A 16,318-nucleotide genomic window follows, 5' to 3' on the forward strand; every position below is an offset into this window, starting at 1 on the left:
ACTCGAAAAAAATCACATTTTGATTATAATTTGAAACCTGAAAAATTTGTACGGCTTAAAAAGTAATATATGTATATATATTATTCAATGAAATGTATTTAAAATGAATATAATTTATTTAAATTTATTGAGATAAATGGAAATTCATGGAAGTCTCATTCTAATCTATTCAAATTACGACTTTGAATCAAACAGAAACGCATTCATTCTCACACCTTTAAAATAATTTTCTCCTAGTCTTTATTTCCGATCCCAAGAAACTTAATTAAATATGATTTTCCATACTTTTTTCCAACACATTTTTCTTAAGTGAAAAAAAAAATTCCAAAACAAAAAATATTAATCTCTTTCAACATAATTTATACAGTTACTTTAAAAAAATGTATATTAAATTAAAATTAAAGACTAAAAAATAAAAGAAAGAAAATTTCAGTTTTTTTCATTCATTTTATTTACATTTGTGTATTATTTATTATTTTACGTATTAAATTCAGTAGATTATTAGCGAAGAAAAATTTAGGTATAAAATATTACAAAAACGAAAGTTTCATAGAAAAAATATTTTTTCTGTTAATCATTAATAAAAGTGGGGAAAACTTTGAAAATTTGAAAATTAACAGAAATTGTGAAAACTAACAAAAATTGTTGGAAATTGTATACATGTATATTTCTGTGGTTGAAACGAAAAGCTATGCGACGGGTCGCAGGTCGAAATATCCGCGGCACTTTCCATGGTCATAAATTGCTCTAGTTTCGGAAAAGAAAATTTTAGCAACACGTGTATAAATGTTACGAGGGTGAGAAAGAATGCAAATTTTCTCTGGGTGCTGAAAACATTGTATTGTGTGTTACACCCCCGAAAAACGTGCGGGACTATACGCAAAACACACAGGAAACTTGCGTGATTTTAACACGAGACGCTTTTAAATTTCATTGTACAAAAACTATAGGTATAGTATACCTACTGTAAATTTTATTTTCAAATTTCATTGTTATATTTTTAGCATGTGCGCAAGGGAAATTATGTAAAAGAAAAACAATAAGTATAGCCTTGAACGCCACATGTCACTTATTATCCCTAGAGGAAAATTACATCCCGTATTTGAAAAATTTTCCTTCACCAGAATTAGAAGAAAATTTCATTTTTGTACAATACTTTACGTTTTTGAGAAATTTTACTATATTTAGAGTAGTTTTTTCAATTGGATCGAAGACGATTTTATTTATTACTGTTCTTTTTCTTCTTCTTCTAATTATTATTATTACTTTATTTATTTTAAATTTTCTATATTTTCTATATTTTCTTTATTTTCTTTATTTTTTATATTTTCTATATTTTCTATATTTTCTATATTTTCTTTATTTTCTTTATTTTCTTTATTTTCTTTATTTTCTTTATTTTCTATATTTTCTTTATTTTCCTTATTTTCTTTATTTCGTTAATAATCTTCCAAATAGTACGAATAATCCCTAATTTTATAATTGTTTAATAAGATTAACAGGAATTATAAAATAAACGTAACTTACCGCTTGCGTCAAAATGTGTGTGTGTCGTTAAATAATAGAAATTCCAGAAAGGAATGAAAAAAAAATCCGTTTTTTTTATATCAAAACGAGATATAAATCAAATTATTATAATACGAGGGAGACAATTTTTAACTGTCTAAGAATAAGATAAATTACGTCTGAAAATAACTAGAAAGTTTACAAACATAAAGACATATTCCGGAATAATAATTTAAATGAAATAATATAGAGAGGAAGAGGAAAAAAATTTTTTGGACAAAATAAATATTTTATTTTCATCTGGATGATAAATAAATATTGACTGTGTATAAATACTTAATACAATAATTAATTTACAAGAAAAGAAATATAACTCTAACAAATTTCGTTATATTTGCGAAATTTATAGTTGTTTCAATTATAACTTTCGATATTCTAGAGAAATTTATCACTAGATGAAATTTTTTTTCCGTATGTGATACTTATTAATATAGTATTTAATATAATACTTAACATAGTACTTAATCTAATACTTAATATATGTAGTACTTAAAATAATACTTAATATAGTACTTAATCTAATACTTAATATAGTACTTAATCTAATACTTAACATGGTACTTAATCTAATACTTAATATAGTACTTAATCTAATACTTAACATGGTACTTAATCTAATACTTAATACAGTACTTAAAATAATACTTAACATATAGTATACTTAAAATGAGGACCGCCGGGCAGTATATAGTATATGGCCACCATTTATTTTAACGAATCTGTTTATTGAATGGACTTCTTATTTATAAATTTTTCCTAATAAAAAAACTACTAAAATTTGTGCAAATTTATCAGCCCTCTAAAGGTTAATATAATACTGAATACAGAACACTAAATATTTATACATAATCCCTTAAATAAGAAATAAATTTCTCTAAAAATATTTGCTAAAACACGCAGTAGGTTTAAATATCAATATGTTTTCCGCACCTTTTTTGAATGAATTAATGTGAGAATAACGATACTTATTCACAAGCATAATAAGTAATACTACGAGAATAACGATTTAAAATAAGATTAATGATTCCTCAAATGATTCATAAGGCGGGTTTTCGACTGCCAACAATCAGCCAAAAAGACTTAATTATATGCGTCTGAATATAGTCAGATTCCAGAAACACATATATTCATAATCGCGTATACGTATATGTAGTTTTCCGTGACTTTTTTACATTAATTTCGTTAGATTATGATCGACGCTGATTAATATAAGTTCATGATGCCTTTTTATTATTCTGTTAATATATATATTATGTGTGATATAGCACCAAAAGCACAAAGTTTAATTTTAAAGGTCAATAGTTTAACAATCGTGGATTTATAATCGTTATGTGCGTGGTGAATAAAAAACTGTTTTTCAATGAAAGAGATGAGGTGATGAGCGTAAAAATGGAGAGAAATTGGAGAGTTTGAGATTTATAGAGTTATATATAGAGGCGAAATTGATAGTTTTTTTAAATTGAAAACTTTAGGAGTTTGATTTAGAATATTGTACAAATTAAGTTTATGAGTTTACTGGATTTATTTATTTAACTATTAGTTTAAAACCAACACGAATTTAAATCTAGTATGTACATGGTTTTTCTAAGGATATATCAAATTGAGACAAAAAACGAAGCAATAATGTTGCTTCGCAACACTTTTGATTCGTTTTTTGTCTCAATTTGATATCCTTAGAAAAAATGTGTGATGGTTGTTGATGATTTATGATTGTTTTAACAAATAGTTGTCCCTTGGAAATATTTGTTTCAATTATAAACATTCTATTCTGAAAGATTGTTCCAATTGTCCAGATTGCTCCAATTTTGTATTGTTTTATTTGTTGTTCCAATTTTTTGTTTCTAATTTTTTGGTACATCAGATTATATGTGAACTTAATCTGATATACCAACTAAAAATTCCATTATTTTTGTATAATTTTATGTTATAGAAATAACTGATGATTGATACAATTATTAGTTGTTTTAATTAAAGTAGTTATTGCAAATTTTACTGATGATGTTCGAAATATTAATTGTTCGGATAATTTGTAGTTCCTACTGAAAATTACTTTATTAGTTGCTTCAAACCAAACTAATTGTTGTCCCTTCTGTATAATAATTACCGCAATTATTTGTTGCTCTTGCTGTAATTATTGTAGTAGTTGAAACAGATGATGTTCCAAATAGTAATTATTACTATTTGGAACATCATCTGTTAATTATTGTAATTATTGTAGTGCTGTAATTATTGTAGTTTCAACAGATGATGTTCCAAATAGTAATAATTACTATTTGAAAATTGAAATATCATCTGTTAATTATTGTAATTATTGTAGTGCTGTAATTATTGTAGTTTCAACATATGATGTTCCAAAATAATTACTATTTGGAACATCATCTATTAATTATTGTAATCATTATGTAATTATTGTAGTTTCAACAGATGATGTTCCAAAAATGGTAATAATTACTATTTGGAACATCATCTGTTATAATTATTGTAATTATTGTAGTTTCAACAGTTGATGTTCCAAATAGTATTTGTTAATTATTGTAATTATACTGTAATTATTGTAGTTTCAATAAATGACGTTCCAAATAGTAATAATTACTAATTGGATCATCATCTGTTGAAACTACAATAATTACAGCAGGAGCAACAAATATTGCTACAATTATTAGTTGCTACAACAATACTCCTTAATCAAAAATTGAAATTTTATTCCATTCCAATTCAATCTCAATTGAAATTCCATCTGTGGTTTTAATTTCAAGATCTTTTCATCAATTGTATAATTTGAACAATTCATCGAAATCTTGTTTATTTTACTCAGATCTATAGTTCAAATAGAGTTGTTCATAATTTTATCTGTTATACTAATCAGTTGTGGATCCAAATCTTATTTGTCCTAATCAGTTGAATCTCCAAATTTTGTCTTAAAATCACTTTTCGTCATTTTTAGTTCCAATTTTTGTTTCGTATCTATAATCATAGTTGTAGTACCAACAGATGTTCCTAATTTTATTTGCGAAATTCTCGTCATTTGTAGTTCCAAATTTACTTCTTTTTTAATGAGTTGTAGTAACTACAGCACTGTTTCTAATTTTATCTGCCATAATCAGTTGTAGTTCCAAATTTTATTTTTCCTAATCCAGTTGTATTTCCAAAGTTTATTTGTTTTAATCAGTTGTACTTCCAACAGTTGTTGCTAATTTTATTCTTCCTAAAAAACTGTAGTTCCCACAATTGTTACAAATTTTATTCATCCTAATCAGTTGTAAAATTCCAACAGTTCTTCCAAATTTTATTTGTCCTAATCAGTTGTTGTAGTTCCAACAGTTCTTCCAAATTTTATTCATTCTATTCGAATTTGTAATTCAACAGTTGTTCCAAATTTTATTTACTCTAATCAGTTACAGTTTCAACTATATTACAATTATTTATTGTTGTCCTGATGAGCTATTGATTGCTACAATTATTGGTTGTCCAAACAATATAGTTGTTGTAACTGGAAGTTGTTCGAATCAGTTGTTTTCCTGATTAGTAGTAGTTTCAACTAGTAATAATTACCAATTATTGGTCTAATTGTCGGTTCCTCTTATTATTAGTTTTCCTAACAAATATCTTGTTCCAATTTTTGGTTCTAACAAAAAACAGGCCAAAATAAAAGTAACTCCAATTATTGGTAGTGTAATTTTAGTATTAACTCTTGTAGTAACTCTTGTAGTAACTCTTGTAGTAACTCTTGTAGTAACTCCAGTATTGACTCTAGTAGTAACTCTATAATTAGTAGCAACTAATAACAACTAGTAGCAACTCTAATTGGTAGTAACTCTAATTATCAGTAATTCGCATTAAGTAACTCTATAATAGTATACAGTACATAAACTTGATGACAATTTCAATTGAAAATAATAATTCACAATTTTTTTTAATTACTGGTTATCCTAATTAGCAGTAGTTCCAACTGATGGTTATTCTAAATTACAACAGATAAACAAATAAATAAGTTAATAACACATCTATTCTGCTATTGTAAATTAAACGAATCATCAATCTTGCGGGAATTTAATTATATCCTAATGATCTCACACTCGGCAAGGAGAATTTAATGATCATTTAAATGATATACAATTATGCAAACAGAAGAAAAAAAATGATATGCTCAGATTGGTAAATGGCTCAATTATACAATATTTGTTTTTCGTCTAATACTGTAATTATACATATTTTCCGCTAATTTTTCTCAATTCAATCTTCAATTTCATGATTATTTATTAATAAAACTTTGATTTTTTCATGGCTTTTCGATGTTCCTTTGTTAATTTGTTGCTTTTCTGTTTGTTTGTTGTTCCCCTGATTAGTTTAATGTTTTTTGTTTGTGTGTTGTTTCTTTGTTATAGTTTGTATCTTTTTTTAATTGTTTGTTGTTTCCCTGATAGTTTGATGTTTTTTTTGTTTGTCTGTTGTTTCTTTGTTAGTTTGTATCTTTTTTTTCTGTTTGTTGTTTCCCTGATAGTTTGCAGTTTTGTTTCATTGTTTGTTGTTTCCTTGTTAGTTTGTAGTTTTTTTCGTTGATTCTTTCAATAGTCTGTTATTTTTTAGTTATTTCCTCGTTGTTTTTTGTTTGTTGGCTTCTTTCCTTTCTTTCTTGCTTGCTTCTTGTTTTTTTTTGTTCTCTTGTCGTTTTTTTTGTCTTTTTGTCGATTTTTTGTTTTTAAATACTTAAATACAAAGAAAAGAATAAGGTGTGTCTTGAAAAATTCTACACAACACTGGTGCATATTATCAAAAGCGTTTGATTTTATAAATATGTGTATATGATTTTGAGTAATGACATGTTAATATCTTTTATAAACGCAGCCTTTGAAAGTCGGCTGGCAGCCAAAACAAAATATAATGGCAGAAACATAAATGCGACGGTATACAACACGGATACATATACACCGACCACGCGCGCTAGGTCTACGATTTATAAAATTGAGTTTTGATCGTGTGAAATTTATGACATGTCATAAATCGTCACTTATAACGATCTCAAAATGAATACATACATACATATATGCATTTTCAAGATACATACATAAAATCACACCTCTGTTATATACTAAAATTTTTGCCCAAAAAAAATATTTATAATTCTTATGCAAATAGAATAAATTTTTTCGCAATGTTTAAAAAAAGGTCCAAAAAATTGATATAGATAGATAGATGGAAATATTTTTGAAAATTCTCACACTAGTGGAGAAAAAATAAAAAAATATTGCAAAAAAATTATAAAAATTTAAAAAATTTCAGAGTTGAAGAGAGAATATGAAAATCGACAATTAATTAAATTAGTGTTACTTACAATGTGGAAAAAATGTATTCAAGAACGATAAAGCTGTTCACGCGTTCGCGTCTGGGTATATTAGTAGAACGTGAATATTGTTCAAAGTAAAGTATATGAGATAATTACATAGTGATTATCGTAAAGTTCGCATGAAAATAATTGCTTTATTAAAAGCAAGTCCAGTAGCTTGAAAACAGAAAAATTGAGGACTCGACGCGTATACACACATACATACAATTTATAAAATCATGATCGACAAGAAGGTGTTCGCCATAAAGAGTTTTTATAAACTTATTCTTCAGTTTGGTACCTTTTTTCTTAATGAATACACCATAAATCTCCCCTGCAATCAGTCCTTAATTCTTTTTTATCCATATATATATACAATATAGGTGCGCGTTGGTAGCTTTGCGTGTTCTCCACGATTTATATCGAGATAACATAATTTATACTGAGAAACCCCGTGTGTCTTCTCTCCTTGACGATTTTACTTTTGAATTTACATATTGATCAGTTTATTGAACAAGTTTTCTATACATGTGTTATTTATATTCTTTTAATGCAAAAAAAAAAAGAAGAACGAAAAAGAAACATACTTACTGAAAGTGACAACTCAAGTTCATTTATTACATAAATTTTCTACTCCATTTATTTCAATATATTTTATAAAAGGATGATCGATATCAATAATCAATCGTCGCCTTTAATTAATCTCGATTTTAAATTAACACTTTATCAAAACTCGTATTTTAATGCTGTAACGTACAACAAATTGTCATCGATAAAAAAAAATAATAATATAATTGTAGAAAAAAAAAAAATTTACATCCGCTGGGAATCGAATGTGAATAAAATTATACAAACGATTGACGACTCTTCCAACTGAGCTACAGTAGAAAAAAAAGTAAATTTTTTTTTGCTTTCCGGAATCGTTAAATCGAATTGATTTCTTAAAAAAATAAATTTTTTTTCTTGAAGAAACAAAGGTTTGGAACTTTTTGTACCGAAATGATTCCCTTTTTATTCAATTTTTCGAGTTAAATGTTTTTAATTATATAGCATTGTAGCTGTAGCGTTTGAAAATCAAATTGTCACCGTTAAGAAAGATAAAATTATTAATCTAATTTGAGAAAAAAAATTTACATCTGTTGGGAGTCGAACCTCACTAAAATTAGAAATGGTTGGTAACTCTTCCAACTGAGCTAAGGTAGAGAAAATAGTAATTTTTTATTTTCTACTTTTCAAACTCGTTAAATCAAATGAATTCGAACAGAAAAATAAATTTCTTCGCCTGAATAAATAATTTAATTTTTGGATTCAGTGTGGAAAAAAATCCTTTCTATGCAATTTTTTAAGAGAAATGTTTTTTAAAGTAAAGAATTGCAGCGAAAGATGCGTTTCAAGATAAAATTGTCACCGATAAAAAAAAAAATAAAAAATTATAATAATTTAAGAAAAAAAATTTACATCTGCTGGGAATCGAACCTGACTAAAATTAGAAACGTTTGGTGACTCTTCCAAATGAGCTATAGTGCAGAAAATAGTAATTTTTAATTCTTTACTGTTCAGAGTCATGAAATCAAATTAATTTCTTAGAAAAATAAAATTCTTTTCTTGAATAAACAATTTTGGTTTGGAATTTTTTGTACCTAAATATAAAGAAACTCTTTTAATGAAATTTTTTAAATAAAGTGTTTTTTAATGAAGTATTTGAGAAATGCGTTCGAAGATCGCAAAAAGTAAATTTTCTTGGTTCTGTGGGTAAAAATATTTTTTTTATACATTTTTTTTTAATAAAATGTTTATTAGGTAATAGCAATGCAGCAAAAGTGGTTAAATATCAAATTGTCTCTGGTAAAAAAATTAAAAATATTAATCTAATTGCAAAAAAAAATTACATCCGCCGGGAATCAAAACTGATTAGAATTCGAAACGGACGGTGACTTTTCCAACTGAGCTACGACGGGGAAAATAGTAAATTTCTATTTTCTACTTTCCAAAGTCGTTAAATCGAATAAATTCGAACAGAAAAATAAATTTCTTCGTCTAAATAAGATTTATTTTATTATTTTTGTTTTATTTTTTCATTTTTTGTTTCTGTGTGAAAAAAAAATGCTTTTTTGCAATTTATTGAGTGAAATGTATTTTTTAGAAGGAGCATTGAAGTGAGAAGATGCGTTTGAAGATCATTCGCTGATAATTAATTGAAAACTGGTAAGTACTTGTATAGTTTCGAATACTAACAAGGTCACGCACGAACAACTCGATCGGTCGAACGTGAAATCGAGATAAGAAACTTGAAAGTTCGTGCTCCGAATTACCTTTCTTCCTCTAAATGAACATGCGCGTCTTTGAAATATCATTATGTATTACGCTCTAAAGCACAATTAATTTATGTATCTTCAAATATACTTCATTTAACAAATATAAAACTATAATTATTATTCTATTTTCAATTTAATTCAATTGTCATCAAAATAAATATTTATCTACATATCATTATTATTGAAAACTTTGTCTAAAAATATCGTTTATTTTAATTCGAAAAATATTTATTCAAGTGTATTGGCAATTATTTCGTTTCAAATAAAAAAATAATTGTTTCGTTTTATTAATAATTTCTGTTTCAAATAATTATTTCACTATAATTGTTTTGTTTTATCAATAATTTTCTTTTAAAAAATTATTTAGTTGGAAATAATTATTTGGTTCAAATAAATATTTATTTTTTTCGAATAAATTAAATATTCCCTTGATAATAAAAGCGTGCAACGAATTATAATTATATATATAGAGAGAGATTAAAATATAATATTTCCCCCAAAAAATTCATGGAAATTATCGTTATAATAAAGGTGAATATAGAAATTAATAATTATTTATTCACGAGAGAAATATTCTCATTCCCATGAAGCTTTAACTCGGCCATTCTGTCGGTTAACCGCATGTCTTAAGTTCCCCGGAAACCTCCATGTTTCGTTTATATAGATATGGGTCGACATAGGAATGAGGTTCTCGAATCCGGATCCTGTGGCACCTGGATTTGGGTCTCAGATCTAAAAACTAAAAAAAAAAAAATAATACTGTATAGTGAAAAAAATTTGTTAGATAAAACCTCAAGGGGCAAAATTTTATTCTGATTGGTATTAATTGCTACTTAAAATTCCATTAGGGGGCTTAGCCAATCAATTTCCGGGTTTGAATTTTAATAAAACTTTTTTCTCTTTGGTCTCTTTATTTGTATTTGAATACAAAAAGATAAAATTAAAGAGAATAAAACAAATAAAAAGGAATAAAAAAATAAAAATGAAAAAATAATAAAGACGAACAAAAAATAAGAAACGAATAAAACTACATATACAAAAGTCTGAAATAAAAATATAAGAAACAGATTAATTCGAATTTTGTGATAATAAATAGATTTTTTAGATTTTTACTATTTTTGAGTTTTAGTCTCAGAAAAAACGGTAGATTTATCACAATAATTGGAAAGAATTTGTACTAGAAAAACATACACAAGAAAAAAAGTTGATTGCAAAAATTTATCAAAAAGAATGTTTCCTGAGTAATTTTTTACATTGGGGAGTTTTTTTTCTCCGAGGGAATCTTTTTTTATTCATAGGGGTTATATTATTCCTAAGAGGTGTTCAGAAAACAAAGCTAATTTTTATGCCCGACGGACAAGCGAGAGGGAAAAAGATTTTGATTCGAGACGCGGTAAAATGATCTTCTATATATGGCGATATGTGTTCTACCTCTTCGGGGGTTTCAAAAAAAAAAAAAAAAAGGGGATGGCGACATGCAAGGCCATGGCCGGGGCAATATCGTACACACCCCACATTCAAAGAGCAGGGGGGGGAAAAAGTGTAGAGAGAGACGTGCAATCAATCATCAGTGGCACTGCTGCTACGCTCGCGGCCCTCATATCGGCTGTAACATAGAGTAAACATTTTTTACTTTGCCACGTTATTAATATTTGTCGCTACCCCTCTATATACACGATTCTCTCCTCTCTTTTATTTTAATATCAAACAAATTTAACCTCGCAAACCGCTAAGACAAAAGTAATTCTCGAATGTTTCTCCAAAGAACGATTTTTTTGTTTGAAAAATAACAGAAAACTTTTTTGAATTAATTTTTTTCTCTCTATACTATTTTTTTTGTCATTTAGATACATTTTCTTGGCATTATTGTCCAGTTAGCGTTGCTGCGCACGTAGAAGTAGCGACGCTTCGCCCACATTGCGTACGGTGCGCGCGCAGCATTAGCGTTACTTCCCCCCACTCTGCGTTCGCTGCGCGCGCATCACTAGTGTTGACACAGGTCAGAGAATTCGGAGAATTCAGTAAAAAGTCAGGGAAAGTAGAAATGGTCAGGGAAATCATGCGAAATTCAGGGTTTTTTATTAAAAGTATTGGAAAAAATTAAATTTTTAGAATTCAATCCCTTTTAAGACTCTTACTCTATTTACTGTAAAATATCCCGAATGGCTTCGTATCTAAAATAGAACTTCTTCTTCATACGTCATGCATCGAGAAAATAAAATTGGAATCGTTTCTGGCTTATAAATCTTGATTGCAAATCGTCCCTTGACCTTTGCGCGAATACGACTTCGTACGAGCTTATAGTAGCAACTGGTTGCTGTGGCAAGAATTAGCAATTAATCTTTTGGCTGCTATATATACTCACTCGTTAAAGGTGGGGTCTTGAAATCGATGGAGGAGAAGGGACTTGGAAGAGGATTATGCAAAACGATACAACAATTATACCGAATGGCTTTTCACTACTTATATTTAATATTTTGTCATTTATTTAACCTGTACGGTTTCTAATCCAGTGGGTTCGCTTAATATCAAGAGTAAAATTAAATTTCAAATTGTACTTGTTTATAGAAAATTTATAGAAAACCCTTTTGATAATTAATAATTATAGAACACTAATTTTTGTGTCGCTATAATTTTCAGTTTTTTTTTCATTTTTTTCAACTTAAGATAATATAATAATATAATATTAATATTTAAATTAATAGGTATATTTTGTAAATTTGGCCTATTATCTTTATTATTAATTTCTTTTTTTTTCTTTGAACAAAATTGTTTTTTTTCTTTTCACCGTAAAACGTCAGGTGTTAAAATAACGCCAGAATGAATTAAAATAATCTGCAACAGTTCAATCCCTCTAGGATTAAATTAACACCAGAAAGGATTAAAATAATCTATTTTGGTATTATTTTTAACTATGAATGAAATTTTACTTTAAATAAAACACTAAAGTCAACGATTTGTAAAAAATCAACGAATTTAGCTTCTCCAGGGAGAATAGTAAGTTAGTTACTAACTTACTAACTAACTAAGTAACATATTTACTAAATTCAATTGTGTCCAAAAATTTTAAAAAATTCTCGTCAAAATTTCAATTCTCTTTATAAATAATAAAATTCGTCTCTGATATTCAATTACTTTACAATATCTTAATCAAATTCTTGTCAAAATTTCAATTATTTTCAAAAGTTATCTAAAATTCAATGATTTTCAATATCTACTATTTCAATAAAATTTTCCAAAAGAATTCCATTATTAAAAAAAATTAAAATAAAATTCTACGCAAACATTCAATTATTTTCATAAATAATAAAAATTTTTACAGGAATTCAATTATTTACAAATTTTTTTATAAATTTCTACGAAATAATTCAATTATTTTCATAAATAATAACATTTTTACAGGGATTCAATTATTTTGATAAATAATAAAATTCTTCTGGGAATTCAATTATTTTCATAAATAATAAAACTTATTGCATAGTTTCAATTATTTTAAATGCAATTTTAATCGAATTCCTCGAAAAATGTAATTCTTCTTAAAAATTTTATTAAAATTCGTCCAAAGAATTTAATGATTTAAAAAATTTGTTGATAACATTTTTTATGAGAATTTAATTTCAAGAAACATGAAATTAATAAATTATTTATTTTTGTATTTAAATAATTGAATTCTCGTAGAATTTACTAATAAAAATGGTTATAAAAATGAATTTCAGTTAAAATTTTACATTATAATTAAATATTAAAAGCATTATAACGTGGATTTTTAGAAATAATTAAATTTTGAAAAAGTTTCAAATTAAATTCATTGAAATTCTTAATTTTTCATATTTTTGACAAACAATTCTGTAGAATTAATTCTTTTTAAAAGTTTAGTAGAATTTTTATTGAAATTATTTCAAGTTTTTATTTTTCAATATATATATTTAATTGCAGAATTTCTGAATAATTGAAATTTTGTAAAATTGAATTGTAGAATTTGAAAATTCGCAAAGAACTTTTTTAAGAACTATTAAAAATAATGAATTTATTGAAGAATTTTAGTTAAAAACACTAGAAAAAAATTTAATTTTAGAGAAGTTATAAATTATTGCAGAAATTCAATTATTTTCAAGAGTAATAAAATTCTTCTTAAGGATTCAATTATTTTTACTAATAATAAAGCTCATCGCAGCGTTTCAATTATTTTTCGCACAATTATAATTGAATTTCTTGAAAAAAATAATTATATTCATGCAAGTTTTAATAAAATTCGACAAACGAATTCAATTATTGAAAGATTTGTTAATAAAATTCTTTATGAGAATTGAATTTTGAGAAAGATTTAATTATTTAATAAATTATTTACTTTTGCATTTAAATAATTAAATTCTTGTAGAACTTTCTAATAAATATTGATTTTCATTTTATAAAAATGAATTTTAGTTAAAATTTTAGATTATAATTGAATAATAAAAGCAATTTAGCGTGAATTTTTAGAAATAATTGAATTTTGAAATTAATTTTTTTAAAAAAGTTTAATTGAATTTTCTTTTATATTATTTGAAATTTTTATTTTCTAATATGCATTTAATTAAAGAATTTAGGAATAATTGAAAATTCGTGAAATTGAATATTGTAAACAAATAGATTTGAAAATTGCCAAATAAAACTTTTCGAAAATTATTAAAAGTAATTGATATAAAGTAAAATTGTAGTTAAAAATTTTTGAAAATAATAATTGAATTGAAGTAATGAGAATAATTTTGAAGAAGTATAATATTCTTATAATATAAAATAATGATTTTATTACTTGGTCATCTTTAATTATTATAAAATATGAAGAAATCGATGACTCCGAGTCGAAGACTCGGAGTTATCGATATCTTCATGTCTTGTAGTTATAAAAAAATTTAATGAACTAAAATTTCATTCATTGTAAAAAATAAAACCAAAATTGATTATTTTAATCGTTTTTGGTGTTAATTTAATCTGCAATACTTTTTAATACTTCATGATTTACTGTGTTATAACTAAATCCTTGTTCCATTTGATCCGCAAATGGTTATATGCATTGAAGTTAGAAATCCAATAGAAAAAAAAAATTACATCTGCTGGGAATCGAAGCTGATTCAAATTGCAAACGGTTGGTGCCTTTTCCAACTGAGCTACTGTTGACAAAGTAGTAGATTTTTATTTTCTCGATTTCTTAAAAACTGTATTAATTCTAATTAACTTTTTTAATTACTAATTATCTGTATTAGTAGTACCCCTATTAATATTATAGTAATACTATTAGATATTATTAAATTATTATTATAAACTATTATTAATATTAGATATTAGTATTATTATTAGTATTACTATTACTATTACTATTTAAATAGTTCCAACCGACGTTTCTAATTTTCTGTTATTTCAAGTATTCCACATCTCAATTACTTATCACAAACCCAACAGATGTCATTTTCAATCTGAATAATAAGTTGTAATAAGAATTTTTTTTTGTCTAGAATTAGAAATCAAGAATGAAGAGGGGGAGATGGAAAACCAATCGTGTATGATAAATGGACACGGGTGATAATGGGGTCCTGATATCTCATATCCTGTAGAAGTGCGGAGAAGAAATGGCGGGACCCTAGGGACTTGCCTGATTTCTTTTGGGGTCCAGCTTGTGAGTGAGAGAGGAAGGAGAAGGTAGAGGGAGAGGAAGAGGCCGAAGAGCAGGAGGAGCAACACATCTTGCTTCCTAGGTTCAACACAGGACTTGCTCTCGTCGTTGGACCCTTGCTATTTATTTTCTAGGATTTCAGAGTCCGAAGCCATTAATCTCTTCTCTCTCTTGCAGCGTCAGTGGAGCGCGTCAGGCGACGTCGGGGTGCGTGGCGTCGTCGTTCCACTCTTAGCCACAGCCTCCTGTTTCCATAGAAAAGGGGAGGTGAGACCATGGCGTCCTTAATTCCCTGGAAAAAAAAATGTTGATACTTCAATTTTCCATTCACCATTAAATAATTCATTTTCTCTTCTTTTTAAGATAATAATTAAATCATGTATTTTTAAATACATTTATAAGTTTTTAAAAAAATGGAGTGTTTTATTTAATTCTTTTCTATAATAAAAATTATTATTAACTATAATATTAACTCTAATAATCTAATAATAATTTTGTCTTTAACTATAAAATCTGACAATTCTGTATTTCATTCATTCATTCTGTCGACAGTTTAAGCTTGGTTTTTGTGAATTCTTTATTCGTTTTTGTTTCTTTAAAAAATATTGTTTGACAAATCGAAAATATGCAAGTATTTTTCATGATTTATAATAAAATAATATTAGAAATTAAAAAATTTAAAAAAAAATTATGATTAAAAAATATACCGATTTTGTTTATTGTATGTTTTTTATATTATAAATTTCATTTCACTGATCTAAATTATGCAAATTTTTCACATTTTTATTTATAAAAAATAGAAAATTGTTAATTGTTAAAAAATTATGATTAAGAAATATAGGAAATATACCCATTTTATGCATAATTTTCATTTCTCAAGAACAATATTGTTCACAAAATCATTCTTTTCTTTTGGAAAAGAAACATTACATATTCCCGTTATTCTTAATATTTTTGTAGAAAATTCTCATAATAGAAAATTTTCATACAAGGAAATAATTTGCATCATTTTTAGTTTTTAATTAGAAATTTTTTAATAAAATTCAAAGTTTATTAAAAATAAAGGAAAAAAATGTTTATAATTTCTATTTGGCAATTAGAAATTTTAATTGAAAATGAAATTGAAAATTTTTGAATTTTTAGAAAATAAAGGAAAATATTTTACTCAAAAAAAAAAATGTTCTGTTACATTTATTTACGAATTTCTTTAATTGTAAAATTATTCGAAAATATCAGTAACTTTTTTTTTAAATAAATATTAAATAATAAATTATTATTTTTCCATAGGTAATTAAGAATTTCAAAAAATTTCTAATTCAAATCTCTTTGAAATTCAACAACTTAAAATAATTAAAGATAACCGAGTGATATAATCATTATTTTATATTATAAAAATATTGTTACTGTTACTAAATATTGTTAATTTTGTCCTTCAAAATTATTTTCATCATTTCAATTCAATTA

At 25.8% G+C, this 16,318-nt stretch overlaps 1 long non-coding RNA gene across 1 annotated transcript in view; it reads left to right on the plus strand.

Annotated features, from left to right (window-relative positions):
* The window catches only part of LOC122503697, a 56,863-nt gene extending 42,058 nt beyond the window's left edge, over window positions 1-14,805 (plus strand). The window contains exon 5 of the long non-coding RNA XR_006301773.1: window positions 14,697-14,805. This is a non-coding gene — a long non-coding RNA (uncharacterized LOC122503697). The remainder of the gene's footprint in view (window positions 1-14,696) is intronic.
* The last annotated feature ends 1,513 nt before the right edge of the window (window positions 14,806-16,318 follow it).

The sequence above is a fragment of the Leptopilina heterotoma genome, unplaced genomic scaffold (assembly GCF_015476425.1).
Source record: "Leptopilina heterotoma isolate Lh14 unplaced genomic scaffold, ASM1547642v1 Lhet_268, whole genome shotgun sequence".
NCBI classification, from domain to species: Eukaryota; Metazoa; Arthropoda; class Insecta; order Hymenoptera; family Figitidae; genus Leptopilina; species Leptopilina heterotoma.